The following is a 7,969-nucleotide window of genomic DNA, read 5'->3' as shown; positions in this document are numbered from 1 at the left end:
ACCCAGCGCCGTAGAAAGAGAGAGTTACGACACTCCCATTGACTTCTATAGAAAGAATGGAATGTGGAAGTCACGTGGTTCATGGAGCTGCTAATAGGTCCAAACACCAGCAGCTCCAAAATTGGACGTAGTTCATTCTCGGTGCTTCATAAGGATTTTTTACGGTAAGTTGACGAAAATACAACATTATATTGATATTGTGAGGCTTTAGTTTACTGTTCTGTATCGCAGTTTAGCAATAATATTTTATATCGCCAGGTTTAGTTAATTAAGCATGTTAACTCGCTTGTTGTATTTTAACTGCAGCTAGCTCACTGCAAGCATGGCGGGTTTAGACGGGTTTATCTCATTGTGTCTGATTCAGCATTTTAAAATGTCCATTACAGCTTACAATTTTAGCGTTGATAATTTTCTAATTTTTATTGTAATTCCAGCTACTGAACTAGCACATCTTGAAAAATACTTTGATATTGGCATGGTTAATTTAGTTAAAGTTATAGATTGTTTGTCAACAATGGCCACATAAATATGGACATTATCATTAAACGTGATTGTGAAGATGAGTAATTTTTTATTATTCTTTTCCAGGTAAACCACATGAAAATGGCTTAAGTGAACTGCTGAACCTTGTTGCATACAAAGCACCACAAAGGTAACAAAATTTCTGTCCTTAAAAATAATAAGAGCTGAATCAAGATTTCTGAACAAAATGATTTTAACATTTTAAGACCTTCACAAAGTTGGTATTTACAGTCATGGGTGAAGTTGAAGTAGATATTAGAATCTATCTCGAGACAGAAAAAGAAATTAAGAATTATTATTGGAACATATCACAGTAGAACCGTAACAAAAAATACCTTTAAACAATCAAAGGTCCATGGTAAGTCAAGGTGTTTGCTGAGGGATGTTTGTTGGGTGCAAGATGAGGTTTGACATTGTTTTTTCTTTGTGTTTTTCGCCTGGTTTTACTTCCAAGATGTCCAGCATTGGCCAGAATTTTTTTTCTTTCATTAAAGATATGTCTTGCTGCTATTCTTAGTCTCAGCCTGATGAATCTGGTGGTTATTTTTCTTTGCACATCATGACATGAAGGAAGCATGCTTTCTAATAGATTTGCTTCTCTTCCATGGCATTTGGGAGCTCCATGACAGATTTATTGGACCTTGTTCTGAAAAGTTTTTCAACTTTCTGGACCAGACTGAAGGCTTCATGTGATGGCCGACACAGCACTCCTGGTTTGAATTCCTTCAGTATCAATAGGGTACTGTGCTCTCCTTCCAAAGTGTCATCATTTTGCTTAATTGAACTTGAGCATCCATCACAGATGTTGGAATGTTTGATGATTTATTTACAATGTATCCTGTAAGATGGTACAGAATACATGTTTCGCTGTTGGTGAGGTCAGGAGTATCTGTGTTTCCAATCAGCTGCTCCACACGAAGGCCAGAACTGGGAAATGTCTCCTTAATGTCCAGGAACTCTGCCAGAAGACTGCCGCCATCCTCCTGATAGCTTCCTGATTTTACAGTTGTAAGGAACTGCCCAACTGAGATTGATCTCAGTGCCTGGTGAAACTCCACTGGTGTTGGGACTGGATTCCTTTGCCTTATGCAGCTGAACAAGTTTTCAAGGCAGTCCTGAGTAAACCTGCTTGTCAACACAAACATGTGTCCATGGTCAAGCATGTCTTTCTGAATACCTAAAATTGTAGATGTTGCCATCACAATTCCTGTTTGCACTGGTTTCCAGCTTCCTGTAGGACCTATTCTAAGTCCACTGAAGAGTGCTAACATGTCTTGGAGGAATTCAATAGCTTTGTTGTACTCTTCCATCTTGTGCCTGCTGAGTCCCATCACAGGGTGGCGAGAGGACATGAGATCAAACCAGTGGTTCACCTGCTCCAGAAACCAGGCTGTTGTCAGATTAGAGGTGGGTCGCTGCTCCTGCTCCACCATGTATGTCAGACCTGCACTTGCTGACTTACTAAAGACATTCAATGCAGGCCCCACCTTCATTTTGTCAAAATGACTGGGCTGAAGGGTTTTTTGTGAAAGATTTGGAGCAATTTTCAAAGGCATTTGTTCCTGAAAATCTACCAAATCTTTCAAAGGACCTGGTGAAACCTCATTGTGTGGCAGACTCTCTTTTTGTACAATCTCTGGTGGAATTGTGAAGGTCTGATCACTAAACAGGACACTCTTCAAATTATTCACCAGATGAGGGACATCTGGCATGAAGTATAGCCTTTTGTCTGGTCTTACTGGGTGTTGGACAAATGTTTTCTTGTGGCACACTCCAAAAGCCCGCCACATCGCTCGGTTAGCACTGCCCGTGTCAGTGGTGATGTTTACCACAACAAGATCTATGGAAGCTGCTCTCTCAATGATGTCTAGGATGACTGGCTTGTAATTAGCTCCATTAGTGGAATTGCCACTAAAATGGTAACCCACAACTTGCTTCCTTCCATCTTGTTGTACTTCCTGCCAACATAAAAACACATGCATGTGTTGCAGCTTCTGTGTGACCAGGCAGCATCACATCCCCAAACAGCTTCCCTGTTCCTAGGTGCAGCTCCACACTAGGGGTGATTGCCATTTCATCTAGAGTTAGTATACATTCTCTTTCCATCTCTGTTAAACTGTCAACCTTTAGTTGGAGCATGTTGAAAACTTCTCCTAGCACACCTGGTTCCAGCTTAATGTGTTGCAATCTTCTTTGCTGGGTTCTGATGTCAGGGAGAGGGAGACTCATGTCCTGAAGATGCCTGTAGCCTGTTGAACCCACAGAAAAGCGAAGTTGCATAGGTTTTTTTAATGTGTTTCTGCTCCATCTAATGCCTCTCTTACTCTTCATGCCAATAGCTTTCATTTGATCTTTTGTGAAAATGCTGCCAAATTTTTTTTCCATTGTTAATTTTTTCTTTCGTAGGACTGCATTAATTTTCTTCTGTCTGTGAAGATCTCCTTCTATTGTTCTTATGTGAATTTTTTGGTTTTCTAATTCCTCCCTCAGCTTTTTCACCTCGGTTTCCTGATTGTATTCTCTGTTGATGCATATGTCTTGCCCTGTTGACCCTGGCTCATCAGTTCCTGGCATGTCCCTGTCCTCTGAGGCTACAATTTCATCTTCTTTTTCCCCTTCACTTTCCCTCATCTCACTTGCCTCATTTCTGTTTATTCCTTCCTTCATCTCTGAAATTATAATGGCACTGTTGGCATGATGATTGGGTAAAAAATTTGAGACGTATTATTTAACACAGTTCGTACCAAAGTTTACTTTAGAACTATACGTGTGATCACTAGTCAGTGGATCAACATGCAGTGGAAGTTCTGCTGGACTTCTCATTGCAGGATCCTTCCTCCTCTTTGGTTCTGGGCGATGAAGAAAAAGGGTTGGAACGGCATCAGCCCTCACTCACTTGGCCTGACTTTGCCCTCACAAACTGTCCTTTTTCAAAATGTGCCTGTAAAGTGATTTATTTATTTATTTTCTTGCACATTTCTTTAGGCCCTTGTGCATTTTCCAGTGCAGTGTGCAGATTGAACTTACAGCTGTTGTTTTGACCTCTGGTGATGGTGAGGTTGCTTCTACTGACTTGAACCAACCATTTTTTCCTTCTTTCAGGATCTTTTGGGAAGCCATACATATGGATTCCTTTCTCTGACCGATTGGTGCATCCAAATGCAGCACACCCAACCATGGTAACCTGCTGAACCTACAGAGGAACACATTTACTTTTTTTGCCTTCTAGCTATGATATTGATTGTTTCTGTATTGTTTTCTGGGAGGTCAGCAGATGTGGTGACTGACTTCAAAAGGAGCTGCTGCCAATGATGCCAAGGAGGATTAACCCTCATTCGGAGATGGGCACATTTCTACCTTGTCCAGATTTGATCAGATACAGTTTATTGGTGCAGATGTAATTAATAAACTGTATAAATGGTAGTGCAAGTACTTATTTATTAAAGCTAGTTTTGCATTTTACATATCGTACAATAAATTGTTTGGTCATTTATTTTTGCACAATTCAGTTGTTTTGTCATCTAATACAATTTTAACTACATTTTCAATTAAATTAACATTTTAGTTAATGAATTACAATTTTTACAACAGTTGTCAGACTACAGTCACAATCAACTCTGTTATAGATACAAGTACTCAGTTCACATGACAGCAAAAAATTGTATAATTATGACTTCTACAAAAATTAAGAATTCATCCCAGGTCTTCAGTCATATTTCATACAGTTACATATTTTCTCATTCATTTAAAAATTATTTAATTTTTAAATAAAATTTTAATTCTGCTCATTTTCCATCTGTAATATTTGAATTGTTTTTTTTTTTTTTTTTTTTAATACATAGGCAATAGATCTTTCCACGTAGTATTGGATGTAGTTCCGAAGGTAAGTTTGATCAGAGCTCTTAACTGCTGGCACAGAATAGTTATAGCATTCCCATGCTAGCATGTGCTAGCATGCGGAGGAGATCAGAAAGAGCATTTATATTAGGTATTGTTACTTCTGTTTGGATTTTCCAATTATGATTTAGTAATCAGTAATCAGTTCATTATTATTTAATTACCAAAATTCACAGAAAATAATGAAAAAATTAGCTTTTTGCGTTATGTCGCGCCTGAAGCCGTTCAACCTGACTGACTCCACTGAGATGTTTGGAACTATTGAGAGCTACATGAACCACGTGACCGCCTATCGGCGAGTTCAAAGAGTGTCGTAACTCTCTCTTTCTATGGCGCTGGGTTAACCTTAATATCACCTGAAATGTTAAATCAATTTTCAGTAACAATTAAAATAATAACATAAACTGTTAGAAATCACTTGTGTTTAACGTTCAATGTGATGACTGCCAGCGGGAGCTTAGTGCCGATAGTCCGGTCAGATCTCTACCGGGCTAGCTCGCCTCACTGCCGGTAGGACTGGCGAGGCGAGCCAGTTACTACGCCGGGAACGGAAAACTCCGAACACGTCGGAGCACGTTTGAAATTAAGCGATGTCTAGATAAATCAAGCAGATATTTCACGTCTACACAGTTATATTCCCGCACTAAAAACATTGTAGAAGTTAATTTGTGTCACAGAAAGTGTAATTTTCCACAATTTAGTCACAGCTTTTGTTGCTATGGTCCGCCATGGCTTCCCCTGCTTGACCAATCCGCTTCGACCCGCAATGAATGATGGGAAATGATGGGCCGCGAAAGATACTCACGACCCATCCTTCAAATCGCGCAAAATAAGGACACATTTGTCGGTCGCATTTGAGGGAGTCATGATTCATGAATTGGGACAGCCTTCGTCGGCGCGCTGTAACGTAATCGGCCTACAAATACGGCCTTCGAAGGATGCAGCCCCTGAGGCTGACTTCCGGGTCAGCCTCGGCGTTGGTACATTCCCTTTCCGGTTGATTTTCTGAAATGTAAATTTGTTTTCTGAAATGTAAATTTGTTTTCTGAAATGTAAATTTGTTTTCTGAAATGTAAATTTGTTTTCTGAAATGTAAATTTGTTTCGGTACTTGTAAAAGTGTTTTGCACCCCCCGGCCACCGTACAATAATGAGTTGGAAACCTTTGTCTATATACATAACACCAAACCTTGGAGTGGTGAGCATTTCAATTTTATTTATTTATTTATTAGGTTATGTAAATAAAGAAATAATAGTAAGGTACTAATTAATGTCCGTATTTAACATTAGTAGGTAGACAAGTATGGTATCAATATCATTGTATTGGTAATGCATCTCACATAAGTATAGTTGCTAAAGAAAAACCTAGATATAATTACAAACATCATACAATCACAAAACTTCCCAGCAACATGAATACAGCTTGACTAGAGTTTGAACTCACAAGTGAAACCATCAAGTCAAGCTAAAATTAACCAATACCTCATGCTTAAAGAGTAGACTCTTCAGATTTGATGAGCACATTGAGGGGTGTGTTAGTCTATCTCTATTACAAGACTTAATGTGTAACACTATTGCCTTACCAAACTTTAAAGACTTTAAACTATGATTCCTCACAAGAATCCGCAGTTAAGAACAAACCAAAATCTAAAAAAAACATTTATGCTTCTCCTTTAAAGGACCTCAGTTTTGAACCTAATTAAAGTGACAGGTTTGGGAGTTTATAGTAACTTCAGGCTGACATGTCTGCTTCTGAGCAACTGAATATTTATTTGACAAGAATGTCCTTGCCAAGACACAGTTAAGTAGATTACTGTCAAGTTTTTAGAGCTGCTATAGTTGAAAGGTTATATTTTCTCAAACCAGACACAAACTTTATTTTTTATCTTATTTGCCATCAGGTACTCACAACTGATTCAAAACCAAGCCTGGATATGGGCCTTTACTTGTTTAGGTCTGCTGTCTCCCACTATGAAAAAATGAAGACCAATATTACATTTCGAGACTAAAAAGATCCAGCAAAGCTGATGCAAGAAAATAAGCAGCAAATTTTAAAAATTACAGTGGAAGTAGACCACCTTATTTTCTGGTTATACACTGAGATCTTTGTGAACCTCTAAAGCTAAATCTGGACTAAAACTGAATGAAAGAAACAATAAGGATGTCCACATCAACATTATAAGAAACTTGTAAGAGAAAAATTTTAATTCATAGAACGTAGCAGTCAAACAGTTTTAATCAAAGCTTAAACCAACTGTAGTTTGAACAGAGATTTAATCAGCCAGGATAAAGAACGCACATGAATGTCCTGAGGGCTTTCAAAGGTGAAAAACAGTTAAATCAGACAGTGTTTTCTCACTAATGTTAAATATGTTACCTTAGAATGGGTGTGCAAATCATTATCTTAGGGAAATACATAAAAAAAAAAAAATTGGTTAACCAGTAAAACATTTATCACTGATTCCTTGTAACCATCAAACATTGTGAATCCTAGTTTGTAGCACATGGATTCTTATTTAAATTCAAGATCAAAAGCAATGAGACTGATTGTTTTTGGGGATTCTGTAGTTTCATTCAAATTTAATGTCCTCATTTTTGTGTTTAACTGCTCTAAGTACACCTATTGATGTCAGCCAGCGAAACACTGCAGGAACACAGCGGTTTGCAAAGAGATCTTATTAGCTACCTGGGGCCAACAAATCTGCAGGTGAACCACAAACACGTGTCTTCATTTTCAGCTGTGAACTGACCTGAAGCGTCTGCAGAAAGGAGAGACTCTGCTAATGATGAAGGATGAAACAATGGAGATAACCACACTTTAATTAAAGACAATGGCCCTCAGGAGATGGGTACTGATATTTAACACGGTACTTTGTACTGGAGCATGTACTGATTTAGGTGCAGGAGTTATAAGAACGTTGAGAAGATGTCAGTGAAATTAAATGTAAAACAAAAGAATTTATTCCTTTACATTTTTTTCATTTAATGCTCGCTGTTTATTTCCAGCATTGCAAAGAGTCTTTACATCAATGTTAGCACAGGAAGCATGTATCAAATACAAACCAGGACATGCATGTGCAGATCAATCTGCATTTATGATGGCAGGTATATTTTGAAAATCAAAATGTTGAGTCTTTATTTATGTATTTTTGTTTTTTAGTGCACTAGTGGCCTTTATTTATGTATTTTTTTTTTTTTTACAGTAGGCAGACAGGAAAGAGGGGTAGAGAAAGGGAGAGACATTTGGCAAATGTCGCCAGGTCCGGGACTCAAACCCGGGATGGCTGCTTCGAGGACTGTAGCCTTGGTATATGGTCACGCGTTTAACCCCTACACCATCAGCGCCACACCAAGTCTTTATTCATTTTAAATGAAATCTGGCCATGGCACTTCTTGAGGGAAAAAAAAAGAATTTGCAAGTAATTTCATTTATCCAGTGCCATGCAAAAGTTTACATTTTGTCTAGTCACAGCCACAACCTTCAATTTGTTGGTCTAGCACATAAAATCCTAATGAAACACAGTCATAAATAACTATGAGGTGAAAGGAAA

At 38.3% G+C, this 7,969-nt stretch overlaps 1 long non-coding RNA gene across 1 annotated transcript; it reads left to right on the top strand.

Annotated features, from left to right (window-relative positions):
* The first annotated feature begins 1,813 nt into the window (after positions 1 to 1,813).
* Positions 1,814 to 3,831, top strand: LOC124860977. The gene is made up of 3 exons (XR_007036528.1): positions 1,814 to 1,929; positions 3,625 to 3,701; positions 3,794 to 3,831. It is a non-coding gene; the product is annotated as an uncharacterized LOC124860977 (long non-coding RNA).
* The last annotated feature ends 4,138 nt before the right edge of the window (positions 3,832 to 7,969 follow it).

This window comes from Girardinichthys multiradiatus, chromosome 23 (genome assembly GCF_021462225.1).
Source record: "Girardinichthys multiradiatus isolate DD_20200921_A chromosome 23, DD_fGirMul_XY1, whole genome shotgun sequence".
NCBI classification, from domain to species: domain Eukaryota; kingdom Metazoa; phylum Chordata; class Actinopteri; order Cyprinodontiformes; family Goodeidae; genus Girardinichthys; species Girardinichthys multiradiatus.
Note: the sequence above shows the minus strand (reverse complement) of the source record. Positions and strands in the feature narration are given on the sequence as shown.